Raw genomic sequence first — 15,531 nt, 5'->3', positions numbered from 1 at the left:
TTCATTTAGTGTACACTGATCTCTGCTCCAATCACATGGAGCAGAGATCAGCGTCACTAGTTGCTAGGCAGAATGGAGAAATGTTGTTTACACAGCATTTCCTCCATTCAGCCGCTCCGTGAGATGATCGCGGGGATGCCCGCGGTTATTGAGTCCGCGGGTCCCGCGACCGGACTCACGGGGGTCCCGACCAGCGCGGGAGCGCGCCGCCGGTGGCGCGCTTCCGATGGCAGGGCGGCATCGAATATTGGACGTACCTGTACGCCAATATGCCTGCCCGTGCCATTCTGTCGACGTACATCGTCGTGCGCTGGTCGGGAAGTGGTTAAAGCGTAGCCTATTGAGATGTTCAAATACCAAAGTTTGGCTCCATTCTACAAATGTGCACAATTTTAAAGCATGACATGTTCGGTATCTATTTACTCAGCGTAACTTCATCTTTCACACTATGCAAAAAAAAAATCAGGCTAACTTTCGTGTTTTTTTTTTTTTTTTTTTTAATTCAAGAAACTGTTTTTTTTCTTTGTTTTTTTTTTCTTTTTTTTTCTTTACGCGTTTGAAAAATTGCTGCGCAAATACCGTGTGACATAAAAAGTTGCAATGGCCACCATATTATTCCTTAGGGTCTCTGCTAAAAAAAAAAAAAAAAACCCATATACAATGTTTGGGGGGTTCTGAGTAGTTTTCTAACAAAAAAAAAAAATGATGATTTTTTTACATGTAGGAGCGAAGTGCCAGAAAATGTCATTAAAATGATGATTCTGGTACAAAGCATTGCAACAGTATTTACAAATGAAATAAAATCTTTTTTTTTTCTCTTTGAATGTTGAACATTTTTAATGTGACACTGAAAAAAAAATTGGAGAGGGAAAGAAAATAAGGAGTTAATTAGGGATGAATAGGGGAAACTAGGGATTAACAAAGAACACTTCTTATTTAAAAAAAAAAATAGCTTTGATCTGCAGATGAATGAAATAAAGTAAATACAAAAGAAACAATGTTGCTTTCGTCTCTCTATCTCTAGTCAATGTTTTAATGTTACTTTGTGGCTCGGCTCACACTGCTATAAACACAGATATCGCATGCGATTCACATCGCGCTGTTGTGCAGATCGCATGCGATGTCTGCATGATGCAAATTCAGCAGTACCATTTGTGTGGACGAATTTGCATCGCATTCGGACCAAAACAGTACAGGACCCTTTTTTTTTGGTCTGCACTGGGTTCGGATCGGATGGGCGTTCACACCCTTTTCACACTTCGCACTGCAATCTGTGAACCAATCTGGGGGTTTCCCACATCACACCAGTGTGAACCCAGCCTCATTCTCCCTATCACCAGTCTAATAAATGTTGATAACATTTTTTTACTTTGTATCTCTCTGTCTCCCATCTGATCAGTGTTTATAAACAATGTTACTTTGTATCTCTCTGTCTTCCACCTGATCAATGTTTATAAATGACGTTACTTTACATCTCTCTATTTCTTGTCTGATTAAAGTTTATAAACAATGTTACTTTGTATCTCTCTATCGCCCATCTGATCGATGTTTATAAACAATGTCACTTTGTATCTCTCTAACTCCCATCTGATAAATGTTTATTAAAATAATTAAATATGTATCTCTATATCTTCCATCTAAACAATGTTACTTTGTATCTGCCTGTGTCTGAACAATGCTTATAAACACTGTTACTTTGTATTACTCTATCTCCTGCCTGATCAATGTTTATAAACAATGCCACATTGTATCTCTCTAACCCCCATCTGATAAATGTTTACAAAAATAATTAAATGTATATCTCTACATCTTCCATCTAAACAATGTTACTTTGTATCTGCCTGTGTCTGAACAATGCTTATAAACAATGTTACTTTGTATCACTCTATCTCTTGCCTGGTCAATGTATATAAACAATAGTAATTTGTATCTCTCCATCTTCTACCTGAACAATGTTTACAAACATTGTTACTTTGTATCTCTCTCTATATCCAGTCTGATCAATGTTTATTTAAAACACAATCTCACATCTGAAAAATGTTTATAAACAATGTTACTTTGCATAAAAAGAGAATAGGGGAGTGACACCGCTTCCTCTGAGGATTTTAGTAGGAGATATTAGCATCTGTTACCAAGGTGAGCACACATACCATAAGATTTTTAAGAAGATTTTCAATTTCATTATATGAAAAAAACTATATAAATTATTAGTGCGATAATATCAATACTCAATACCATAAAAATCAATAATTATGAGAATAAATATATAAATAAATAAATAGCCGTATGAGTGAACAAATACATTAAATGTGATTTATATAAATCAATTCTCCATGAATACCCATCTGATAAATGTTTATAAAAATAATTAAATATGTATCTCTATATCTTCCATCTAAACAATGTTACTTTGTATCTGTCGGTGTCTGAACAATGCTTATAAACAATGTTACTTTGTATCACTCCATTTTCTACCTGAACAATTTTTACAAACATTGATACTTTGTATCTCTCTATATTCAGTCTGATCAATGTTTATTAAAAAAAAAAAACGTTTTATCTCTTATGCCGGCCATACACAGTTCGAATTTCGAAAGAATTTTCTTTCGAAAATTGTATCTAAGAATTTTCGTATGAATTTCGCACCATTAGTGGGCTGCAGCAACAGTCGATTTTCGTGCGGAAATAAAATTTGAGGAATCGGACTTGTTGGAAATTTTTAGAAAATTAACGATTTTCTAATCAATGATGGGAGAATCGTGCGAGAAACGTAATAAGAAAAGAAAATGTACGGAGAGAAAAGAAAATTTACGGAGAGAAAAGAAAATTTACGGAGAGAAAAGAAAATTTACGGAGAGAAAAGAAGATTCCCAGCCAAGAAAATTCTTTTCTGTAGCAACATGAGGTGAAATTGAAGGCTTGGTCGGCCGAATTTCGATAATCAATGGTGGCGCCATCGGATCACAAAAAAAAATGAATTTTCTGATTTTGAAAAGAAAATTCGTTCGAAATTCGACCGTGTATGGCCTGCATTAATGTCACATCTGAAAAATGTTTATAAACAATGTTACTTTGTATAAAAAGAGAAGAGGAGAGTGACACCGCTCCCTCTGAGGATTTTAGTAGGAGATATTAGCATCTGTTACCAAGGTGAGCACACATACCATAAGATTTTTAAGAAGATATTCAATTTTATTATATGAAAAAACTATATAAATTATTAGTGCGATAATATCAATACTCAATACGATAAAAATCAACAATTATGAGAATAAATATATAAATAAATAAATAGCCGTATGAGTGAACAAATAAATTAAATGTGATTTACATAAATCAATTCTCTATGAATATAACCACCTTGTGCATAAATAAATAAAAATTAAAATTAAAATTCCTTAATTGATACCTTCTGTGCATATATGTATAAATAAATATAAATTAATATAACAATAATAATAATAATAATAATAATAATAATAATAATAATAATAATAATAATAGTAATAATAATAATAATAATAAATTAATTAATATATAATATAATAAAATAAATAGTGTTTCTTAATGCCTTCCGTGCATATAAAGCTATTCCTAATGGGATAAGTGGATCAGAGTCCGATCACAAACAGCTCCTGTGTCTGCACTAATCAGAAACACTCCCGTGCGGTGATCTCCACAAAGCTTCAGATATGGTCTTAAGGATGACTTATCACCCTCAGTCCTGTAAATGATGTCCACAACACACTTCTATCCCACTACAGTACATATAACATTTATCTCCTTGCTTTTTATCTTTCATTTTGCCATAGGGGGAAAAAAAAGAGAGAAGAGAGACAAGGGATAGTGTATTACTGCGATAAAGAATGAGCTTAATATATACACGCCGATCCACTCACAAAACCAGTTAAAGCATGGGATATTGGCAGAATGTCAGATTGTGCTCCTCCTCACAGCCTCTCCGTGCCTCTGAACAATGAGGGCTTGACGTCACTGGCTCCTCCTCCCGACGCGTTGCGTCACAGGTCACGTGACATTCTCAAGGGATTATTAATTTGAGTAATTCTTTGAGTATTTTTACCTCACCAGCACTTGAGTAATTTGCACTTTAGTACAATTTTATTATATAATACTAGATAAAAATCACAAAGTCATAATGGATTTATTAATAACAGTAATTAAGGGGCGCTTAAGTGGATTTGTTGACTATGAATTGGCCATGATTAATACAAGAAACAAGATGTTTGGATGTGCAGAGAGGCCGACATGTTTCGCAGATTCCTACTTCTTCAAGGCGTCGCATGCATCTATAGCTTCATCTGGGTTTCATAAGAGTATACCATTAGTATAGTACCAAACAATCACACTTTAGACATTCATAAAATTGTTCATAATATAATAATAGCAATCGCTAGACGTGCTCACCCAACTTGTGGAATTTGTTGACTTGGCCAACCACGGCAGTGCTCAAGGACCAGCTGTTGCTAGATTACCAACTACGGAAACTTCCTGGTGGAGGTCAGATCCACCAGGGTTGGTCAGTGGAGATATTGGATTGTGTTACTTGTCGGGATTACGATCAAAGCAATCTATGGATTTAGTGGAATGATCACATTCAGTCATTTGTAATTGACCAATACAAAAAGTAAATGTTGTTCAAAGGATCAAAACCTTTATGTATAGCATATAACTTGTTATATATAACTTCCCCCTCCTATTCCACAGAGTATTATTGAAGACGGGGGGGGGGGGGGTTAACTAACCCACATTACTTTATGAAATGGTGACAAAATATTGAAAGATATTAACCCTTAGGCATCCACACTATAGCCGAAAGACGGCTGCAGCGTGGACGCCAATTGCCGGGAGGCCGTCCCTGGACGTCCTCCTGTTTACTTCCACGTTGCGCGCTCCCCCAGTGCCACCTGTTCCCAGTTCCACCTGTCAGTGCCATCTGTCCCCAGTGCCACCTGTCAGTGCCATCTGTCCCCAGTGCCATGTATATGTGCCATCTGTCATCAGTGCCACATCAGTGCCACGTGTCATCAGTGCCACATAGTGCCATCTGTTATCAGTGCCATATCAGTGTCACGTGTCATCAGTGCCACATATTAGTGCCATCTGTCATCAGTGCCCAGTATTAGTGCCATCTGTCATCAGTGCCACCTGTCAGTGTCACGTGCCATCTGTTATCAGTGTCACGTGTCATCAATGCCACGTATCAGTGCCATCTGTCATCAGTGTCATGTGTCAGTGCCACGTATTAGTGCCATCTGTCATAAGTGCCACGTATTAGTGCCATCTGTTATCAGTGCCATGTATTCGTGGCACGTGTCATCAGTGCCATGTATAAGTGCCATCTGTCATCAGTGCCACATATTAGTGCCATCTGTCATCAGTGTCACATGTCATCAGTGCCCTGTATTAGTGGCATCTGTCATTAGTGCCACATCAGTGTCACTTTTCTTCAGTGCCATGTATCAGTGCCATCTGTCATCAGTGCCACGTCAGTGCCATGTGTCATTGTCCTGGTGCTCCAGGGCCTTCAAAGGTGTAATAGTTAGACAACAAGTTAGATGTGTAATTTATGCTCCTAGAACACCTGATGGCGCTGGGCCTCTCTGAGTGGCCAGGCTGTGGAAAAGTCCCACACATGTGGTATTGTAATACTCAGGAGGAGTAGCAGAATTTATTTTGGGGCGTCACCTGTGGTATACACATGCCAAGTGAGAGAAATAACCTATTACAATGACAATTTTGTGAAATAAAAATCTTCAATTTGCAAAGAATTGTGGGAAAAATTACAACATCAAAAACCTCACTATGCCTCTTACTAGATACCTTGGAATGTCTACTTTCAAAAAGGGGTAATTTGGGGGGTATGATCAAATACCACCAAAAGAAAGCTCTATTTGTGGGAAAAAAAGGACAAAAAATGTATTTGGATACAATGTTACAGTGAGTACTTGTCATTCAAAGTGTGAGAGTGCTGAAAGCTGAAAATTGGTCTGGTCACGAGGGGGGGTTTAAGTGCCCAGTTGTCAAGTGGTTAATGGATAGCACCATAGAGATATTTAATCCCGTATATGCAATACCTGCAAGATTGTACATAGAGAATAGAGGATAGAGAGGAGGTAGATTGGCTATTGGGTAGTTGACTAGAAGGTAGTATATGTTTATATTTAAATGTATTATTGTCTGATTAGCCCTCGGTATATGGGGCACAAGACTGGCAATAAGGTGCTTATTCCAGTCAAAACACGGGCATGGTAATGTTGTTCTGTTGCCCACTAGTTTACTTTTTAAAAACATATTTATAAAGCCCATATGTTACTACGGTGGGGGGGGGGGGGGTCAGGCAAAAATAGTGTAGAAAAATGCAGTTATTAGTGGAGATGTTCGGGTGCTGGAAAGGAGGAACTAGTTTTCCTCCCTTATCCCCTTCTGCGCAGTTCTTAGCGCAGGATATATGGCGCCTGCGCCCTTAGGACCGTCCAGCGGGTCCTTGGGGGCATGCACGCCTCCAGGGGCGCCTGCTCCGGAAATGATGTCAGGGGTCAGTACTGACCCATCACTTCTGGTGGGATCGTGCGCATAAAAGATGGCAGGTCTGGCAGGACCCAGGTCCCCAAACACATTTTAGGACAGTAACTTGCATATTAGCCTTTAAAATTAGCACTTTAGATTTCTCCCATAGACTTGCACAGGGTGTTCCGGCTTTTCGAATTTGCCGCGAACAGCCCAAATTGTTCACTGTTCGCTGAACAGGCGAACAGGCAATGTTCAAGTCGAATATGAGTTCGACTTGAACTCGAAGCTCATCCCTACTTGAGACCCTTGCCAGCAAGCTGCGGCTCTCACTCAGGCAGTTCAGAAATGATAGGAGGGTTATGTCCTAATTGAGGGTCGTGTCCAGCATCGGTCCGGGTCACCTGCTCCAGCTGCCGCAGCTCCATCACCTTCCTCTGGGGCCACCCCTTCTCAGGCGCAGAACAGCTCTACTGTGGTAATGGCCCTTTCTGAACCCAGGGTTCCCACACCCAAGCGATTTTCTGGCGACTGGAAAAAAATCAAGGCATTTAAAAACACCTGCTCCTTGTACCTGGCCCTCCAACCCAAAACTTTCTCCTCCGAAATTGTGAAGGTGGGATTCATAATCTCTTTATTATCCAAAGAGCCACAAGCCTGGGCCCATAGCCTTATGGAGCCGAGGAGACCTATATTAAATTCATTGCACACTTTCTTTGAATCTATGGCCCAACTGTACGATGATCCTCAGTGCACTGCCACTGCCGAAGTCATCCTACATACCCTCTCCCAAGGGAAAAGATCAAAGATTCCACAAATGGTCAGCGGATACAGGATGAAACGAAGCCGCCCTCAATTACCAATATCGTCAGGGTCTTTCTGAGGCTCTTAAGGATGAGCTGGCCCAGGTCGAGACTCCACCTACTTTGGAAGACTTAATGCAATTGGCCATTTAGTTGGACAGACACATACGTGAACAGCACTCCTGTCGCTTTCAGTTCTCCCAACCCACCTGGATGCTACCTAAGCCTTCCCCAGTACACCCTCCTTTCCCGACTCCTTCTGTCTCCACTCCGGAGAGTGAACCAATACAATTAGGACTGGTCCCATCTCCACTCACCCCTGATGAAAGGCAACGGAGACGACAAGCCAACTTGTCCATATATTGTCGGGGATCTGGACACTATCTACGCAACTGCCCGTGAGGCGTGTTGGGCTCTGGCGGACTTTTTGTTCCCAAAAGTCCAGCGGACTTAGAAAGAAGTCTTGACTCAAAATTGTCCGCCGGTCAGGAAAGGGGGCGAGGCTGAGGGAATGCCCCCCTCCCGAGCCGTACCAGACCGCGTGCCCTCAACATGGGGGTGGATAAGGGGTGGGGTCACCGGTGATGTCACATGGTGACACCGCCCCTTATGATGTCACAGTCCCAGCATCCTCTGGGGCTGTGACGTCATAAGGGGTAGGGTCACATGTGACATCACCGGTGACTCCCCCCCCCTTATCCCTATATAAGTCGCCGAACAAGGCGTCCCTGCCATTACAGACAGAGAAAGCATTGTTTCAACATCGGAAGAAGGCAGAAGAAGCAGAAGAAGAAGCAGAAGGCGGCGGCGGCGACAGTGACAGAATACAGTGCCAACGCTAGTAAAAGAGCTGGAAGAAGAAAGCGGAGGTCCGGCAAGAAGAACCGAAGAGCGGTATAAGACCCCCGAAGTTGGAAGAAGAACCCTGAATGGCAGCGACAACAAAGGAGAAAGCTAGTAAAAGAGCTAGCAAAAGAGCAGAAGATAGCGGAGGAGTCCGGCGAGAAGACCCCAGAAGATGGAAGAAGACCCCCAGAGCTGTCTAATAAAGTACTTTAAAAACCTGTGTTGTGTTTTTTTATGTACATCTTTTTCCCCAGGTGAATGGGTAGGGGTACTTCTTACCCCATACTCATTCACATAGGGTAGAGGGCTGGAATCTGGGGCCCCTTTATTAAAGGAGGCTCCTGGATTCTGATAAGCCCCCCGCCCGCAGACCCCGACAACCAACGGCCAGTGTTGTTGGGAAGAGGCCCTTGCCCTCATCAACATGGGGACAAGGTGCTTTGGGGTGGGAGGGGGCCACAGGGCCCCCTTTCCCAAAGCAACCCCCCGATGTTGAGGGCATGCGGCCTGGTATGGCTCAGGAGGGGGGGCGATCGCCACACCCTTTCTTGACCGGGCTGCATGCTCAGATAAGGGTCTCCTATGGACTTTGGGGGATCCAGTTTGCGGATCACCATTTTTTCGGCGTAGGGGTTCCCCTTTAAATCCATACCAGGTGACGGGCTAGCAAGGCTAGCAAGGTGTCAATCTCGCCGATGGAGGTGGCAACATTGACTTCCTTCACTAGTCCCGTCTACCTGGAGCCACGTTCAAAAAGATAGGAATTTACTCCATGTGTGGGCAAGTCCGTTCATTTCAAAAGTCCGGCGGACTAGCACACAGACGGGCAGATTGTCCGTCTTTCGACAGCCGAGTCCGGTGGACAATTTTGAGTCAAGACTTCTTTCTAAGTCCACTGGACTTTTGGGTACGAAAAGTCCGCCGGAGTCCACACACGGGCGGATTGTCCAGCAAACTCTGGTCCACCAGACCAAGTCCGCCAGATAATCCAATCATCAGTGGCGTAACTAGAACCTTCAGGGCCCCGATGCAAGAAATCATGAAGGGCCCCCCTGAACCCCAGCCAGGGCCCTTCCCTCCGAGTCCGGCGGTGGAACTCCAGGGCGTGGTCACAGGTATGACCTTTGTGAGCCCTGTAGTTCCACCACTGGTATAAGTAGTTTTTTTTTATTAGTTTTTTTTAAATTTTTAGGTGCCCCATTGGGGGACTGTCCCTAAGTAGGATGGGGTCCCCATCCCCAGAAGAGATAAGGTCCTTTTCTCCAGGGCAGATGAAGTTACTGCCCCAGGTGAGAAGGGGTCCCTGTCCCCAGGGGAGGTGGGTGTCCCTGTCCCCACGTGAGAAGGGGTCCCTGTCCCCAGGGGGAGATGGAGGGGGTATGTAATGGTGTGTGGGGGATGGGGTCCTCTCACTCACCATGACCAAGCTGTAGGCCGCGCACTCATCCATGTTGGCCTGGGCTCCATCCAGTGTGTTGGACAGACGATCAGCATATCTCCCAGAAAGACTTTTCATCATCTGTGTATGACGGGGGAGGAGGGGGGTGGCAGACAAGCCTGCAGTGCCCTCCAAGGGGGCTCTCATAGGGCTGCACTGCATCTGTGTGCTTAAAGTTTGTTTACCCGGGAGAAGTATGCAGTGCAGTGTGGGCCAGACTCAGGGGGGGCGGGACTCTGGCTGGGGAAAACAGACATCAAACTGAGCAGCAATGCATGGAGCAGGAGATGAGGAGCCGGCTGAGGACACAGGTCATGCAGGGAATGCACAACTAAAGAGCAGCCAGTGCGATAGTCGAGCATGAAGCTCTGCTAGTCACCCTCCACCTCCAGCCACCCGTGTGCATGGTGCACTGGTACCTCTAGCTGCCTATGTTGCTGCCAGCCATATGTAGAGGGGGCTGCATGGGCCCCCTGCAGCACAGGGCCCAGTTGCGGTCGCAACTGCTGCACCCCCTATAGTTACGCCCCTGCCAATTGTGTGTACTCGGCATTAGACCAATATCTTTCAATTCCTCTACAAAGTTGCTAATAAACTACTCAATTGCTGCATATGTTGCAATTAGAGACAAATCACCTGAAAGGAAACAACCGCCTGGCGCTATTTAGAAAATCCAACGTGTACTGGAAATAAATGTGTCCACTATAAACATTCTTTCTCTTTTTTGTGTTTTGTTTTACAGTCCTCAGCCACACTTTTATAAGGATCTGTTGACTTTCTTTTTTGCCATTGATGAAATTAACAAGAACCCTACAATGTTACCAAATATTACTCTTGGATATCACATATATGACTCCTGTGCGGAAACCAGGAAGGCGATAAAGAACACATTGCAGATTTTATCCGGACCGGGAAAGATGGTCCCAAATTACTCTTGCAGAGAACGTAAAAAAATACTGGGCTTCATTGGAGACCAAAGCTCTGCAACCACCACATCTATAGCACAGATATTGGCGTTATATCGTTATGTACAGGTGAGTGCATTAAAAAAAATGCATCAAAAGTGCATAAAAACACATGTTCAAAATGCAAAATGTACCGCAGTACGCACTAAAAAAAAAACACATTAACCGCATCCTGCATAGATGTGAACCAAGCCTTAAACCTTTTTTTTATTTCAGAACTGAAGCTGACTCAGGGAACGCAGTTTATATTGTGAGCAGGTCTAATATTAATTTGGGTTATTCTGTATTTTATTTATATATTTTTAACAAAAAACATTGATCAGCACGTCCTCACTTGGCCTGGTAGTCATCATGGGGATTAGTATGTAACGTGTCATTGTCATCGTTGATTATAAAAAAAAAATCTGCTGAAAACTGAAATGTAATGTTTGACCAGCCAGGTCCACCATGTTTTTATATACTTTTAGCTTTGTCAATTCATGTTTTATAGATCAGTTATGGTGCAACCAGTCCAACACTGAATGACAGGAGGGTTTTCCCAACCTTGTTCTGGATGGTACGAAATGATTTTGTCATTTATTCTAAATTGGCTCAAATGCTGAAGTACTTTGGCTGGACCTGGATAGGAATTATTAGATCTCAGGTTGACAGCGGGAGCGAAGAGTATTCGGTTTTGAGGGAAGTCATGAATCTCTATAAAGTTTGCATTTCTTTTAAAATAGAAATTACTGGCCGGGGATCCATGCGTAGACTTTTACAGGAACAAGCACATTCTATTGAAAATGTCAATGTCATTGTAATCTGTGGGACGTTGTTTGACCTTGAGACTGACTTTGTACACCTTATAAGAAGTTATGTAGAAGACAGAACGATCGTCCTTAGTCCTGTCTGGGCGGCAAACGTTGTCCTCATTGGTAAACACCCAGAAATGTTTAATTGTAGTTTGTCCCTTGGGGCCAAGTCCACAAGAATTGCAGAATTTCAGAATTTTGTTGATGAATTCCAACCTCATAAAAAGCCAGACGACAAATTACTTGAAGATCTGTGGATGATGGAATTTGGTTGTTCTTCTGTAGATGAACGCAAAAATCTTCTCTTTCAATATGTATATAAAAGGTCACTTCATGAGTGCAATGGCACAGAACGTATTAGTGATATCCAACACTTCTTCCATGGCGGTAATGTCCACCACGTGTATCTTGCTGTTTACTCTATGGCCGCCGCCTTACATGACTTGCTTGGATTCATGAAGACACCAACATCTGGAAGTCAGGTTTTTAGCTTTAAACACCAGGTGAGCGCAGCCTACATACAGTGCCTTGAAAAAGTATTTCTTTGTCATGTTACAACCAAAAATGTAAATATATTTTATTGGAATTTTATGTGATAGACCAATACAAAGTGGCACATAATTGTGAAGTGGAAGGAAAATTATAAATAGTTTTCTTTTTTTTTTACAAATAAATATGTAAAAAGTGTGGGGGGGCATTTGTATTCGGCCCCCTTTACTCTGATACTCCTAACTAAAATCTAGTGGAACCAACTGCCTTCAGAACTCCAGCGGACTTAGAAAGAAGTCTTGACTCAAAATTGTCCGCCGGTCAGGAAAGGGGGTGAGGCTGAGCGAATGCCCCCCCCTCCCGAGCCGTACCAGACCGCGTGCCCTCAACATGGGTGAGGATAAAGGGCGGGGTCACCGGTGATGTCACATGGTGACACCGCCCCTTATGATGTCACAGTCTCAGCATCCTCTGGGACTGTGACATCATAAGGGGCAGGGTCACATGTGACATCACCAGTGACCCCGCCCCTTATCCCTATATAAGTCACCGAACAACGCATCCTGTGTGTAATTTATTCCCAGTTTAAATGCAGCTGTTCTGTGGTTCAGAGGTTTGTTAGTGAACACACCAGACAGGTCAGGGTTAGGTTATGAAAAAATCTACTAAGCTTTGAACATCTCACGGAGCTCTGTTCAACCCATCGTCCTAAAGTTGAAAGAGTATGGCACAACTGCAAACCTACCAAGACATGACCATCCACTTAACTTGACAGGCCGGGCAAGGAGAGCATTCATCAGAGAAGCAGTCAAAAGGTCCATGGTAAATCTGGAGGAGCTGCAGAGATCCACAGCTAAGGGTGCTGGTGCATTGCTGTGCTGCAGATTACTGCTCGTTTCTGCAGCTGTCTTTTATCAGTGTAGGGACTGAGGGACAGTCTGCAAATCACTAGCTACTAGGTCCACAAAGGTCCTTTTAAGGACTGGTATAGGTGTACTATTTGGTGTGCAGTATATAGGTGTGTAATACACATATAAAATACTTGCACATATAGAAAGCATAGTATAGTGCATTTCCAAAAAGGGACCCCCGTATAAAAAGCATAAGGGTCAAGGACCAGTACTGGGTGGCAATGTACTTAGACCCCGGTACAAACACAAAATGGTGGAACTGTTACCACCGTCACAGAGGGCTGTCAGAATGGAGCACTTCCAGGCCTTGCTTTGAGAAATGCTGCATTCTGATTTTTCGTGCGCTGGCAGTGGAGGAATTCCCACTCCCAGAGAAAGAGTTGCGGGTACCAATCCAACAGCGCCTGCAAGAAGAGGCCGGTTTGAAGATTTGTTGGTGACTTCTGATATGAGGTCATTCTTTCAGCCGACCCATCGACAGGTCTCATCCGGATCCAGCATCAGGGAACGCCTAGACCGTCAGGTGTCCGACTACATCGGTTTAACGGCCGATGTGGACGCTCTGAGGAGTGATGAACCCCTGGACTACTGGGTGGGCAGGCTTGACCTCTGGCCAGAGCTTGCCCAATTTGCAATGGAACTGTTGGCTTTCTCCTCATCCAGTGTCCTGTCCGAAAGGACGTTCAGCACAGCAGGGGGGATCATGACCGATAAGCATACTCGCCTAGCTCACGACAGTGTTGACTACCTCACAGTTATAAAAATGAATGAGGCATGGATCTCGGAGGAATTCAACACATGTGACCAGTAGACCATGTATATCTGTATAAACGATTTATTTAACCGAGCATACAGACCTTTTTTCTACATTTGGCTCACTTCCTTGTACAAAAAAAGCACACCGTACTATATACCCGTACCCTCCTGTTTGAAGAGGTTGAGTGGTGTCATATTTTTGGGGCCCAGCAGCGAGTTGCTGGTATCAGTGCTGCTGTCAGTGCACTCTATCACGGTGCTGGTGTCAGTGCTCTCTATCACGGTGCTGGTGTCAGTGCTCTCACGGTGCTGGTGTCAGTGCACTCTATCACGGTGCTGGTGTCAGTGCTCTCACGGTGCTGGTGTCAGTGCTCTATATCACGGTGCTGGAGTCAGTGCTCTCACGGTGCTGGTGTCAGTGCACTCTATCACGGTGTTGGTGTCAGTGCATTCTATCACGGTGCTGGTGTCAGTGCTCTCACGGTGCTGGTGTCAGTGCACTCTATCACTGTGCTGGTGTCAGTGCACCCTATCATGGTGCTGGTGTCAGTGCTCTATATCACGGTGCTGGTGTCAGTGCATTCTATCACGGTGCTGGTGTCAGTGCTCTATATCATGGTGCTGGTGTCAGTGCACTCTATCACGGTGCTGGTGTCAGTGCTCTATATCACGGTGCTGGTGTCAGTGCTCTATATCACTGTGCTGGTGTCAGTGCACTCTATCTCGGTGCTGGTGTCAGTGCACTCTATCACGGTGCTGATGTCAGTGCTCTCATGGTGCTGGTGTCAGTGCACTCTATCACTGTGCTGGTGTCAGTGCACTCTATCATGCTGCTGGTGTCAGTGCTCTATATATCACAGTGCTGGTGTCAGTGCATTCTATCACGGTGCTGGTGTCAGTGCTCTATATCACGGTGCTGGTGTCAGTGCACTCTATCACGGTGCTGGTGTCAGTGCTCTATATCACGGTGCTGGTGTCAGTGCACTCTATCACGATGCTGGTGTCAGTGCACTCTATCACGGTGCTGGTGTCAGTGCTCTATATCACGGTGCTGGTGTCAGTGCACTCTATCTTGGTGCTGATGTCAGTGCACTCTATCACGGTGCTGGTGTCAGTGCTCTATATCACGGTGCTGTTGATCATCTCCTGCACCCTCTTCATAGCCTACCCTGACCTTTCCTCTCCTCCATGGCCTTCATGCGCTCCTGAGTCCTGAATTGTCAAAATTTCACAGATAAAAAAAGAATGCTTGTAGTTGTCGATCCCAGATTCACTTGATACATGTGTTATGTCAGTGGCCATGTGGTGGGACTATGTGTGCCATTACTCCAGTCAATTACTGGATAGTTAAAATACCCCATTATTATTACTGCCCCAGGCCTTGCAGCTCTATTTGTGCAAGGAGCTGCATCTCCACCTCCTCATTAACACTGGGTGGCTTATAATAAACTTCAATGATTACCTCTGCAGTACACGTCGCACACCCATGTGCCGATCCACCCATAATGCTTCAACCTCATCACACTCTCCATCAACTAGGTCCTTATTCCCACTCGCTTTGAGATCACTCCTCACATAGAGACAGACACTTCTCCGTTTTACCCAGTCTTTCCTTAAAGAGAGTATAGCCAGGAATATTAATAGACCAGTCATGTGAAGAATAAAGCCAAGATTCAGCAATACCAAATAAATCATACAAGTGGAGGAAGAGGGTGCTAGCCTTCTAGAGTTCAAATAGAGAGATATCGCCTCACTCTATAGCTCCACCCCCTATCCCATAGGCCTTAATGCGGTCGATGATTACTTATCACAACATTCCGAAATTAAACATAAGCAAGCTGCTTTCATCGTAAAAGCCACAAAATTCTGCCTGGGACACAACTTATTTAAATTTGACAGGCCAGTTCTATTTAAAGACTAAAAACACAGCGATGGGGGCTCCTTTGCCCCCTGCTGCGCTAATTTGACCCTGGGCCTATGGGAACCATACCAAATTCATCACAA

This window comes from Lithobates pipiens, unplaced genomic scaffold (assembly GCF_037356315.1).
Source record: "Lithobates pipiens isolate NorthernLeopardFrog02 unplaced genomic scaffold, aLitPip1_a1.2 Scaffold_24, whole genome shotgun sequence".
NCBI lineage: Eukaryota > Metazoa > Chordata > Amphibia > Anura > Ranidae > Lithobates > Lithobates pipiens.
This window is presented reverse-complemented; position numbering follows the sequence as displayed.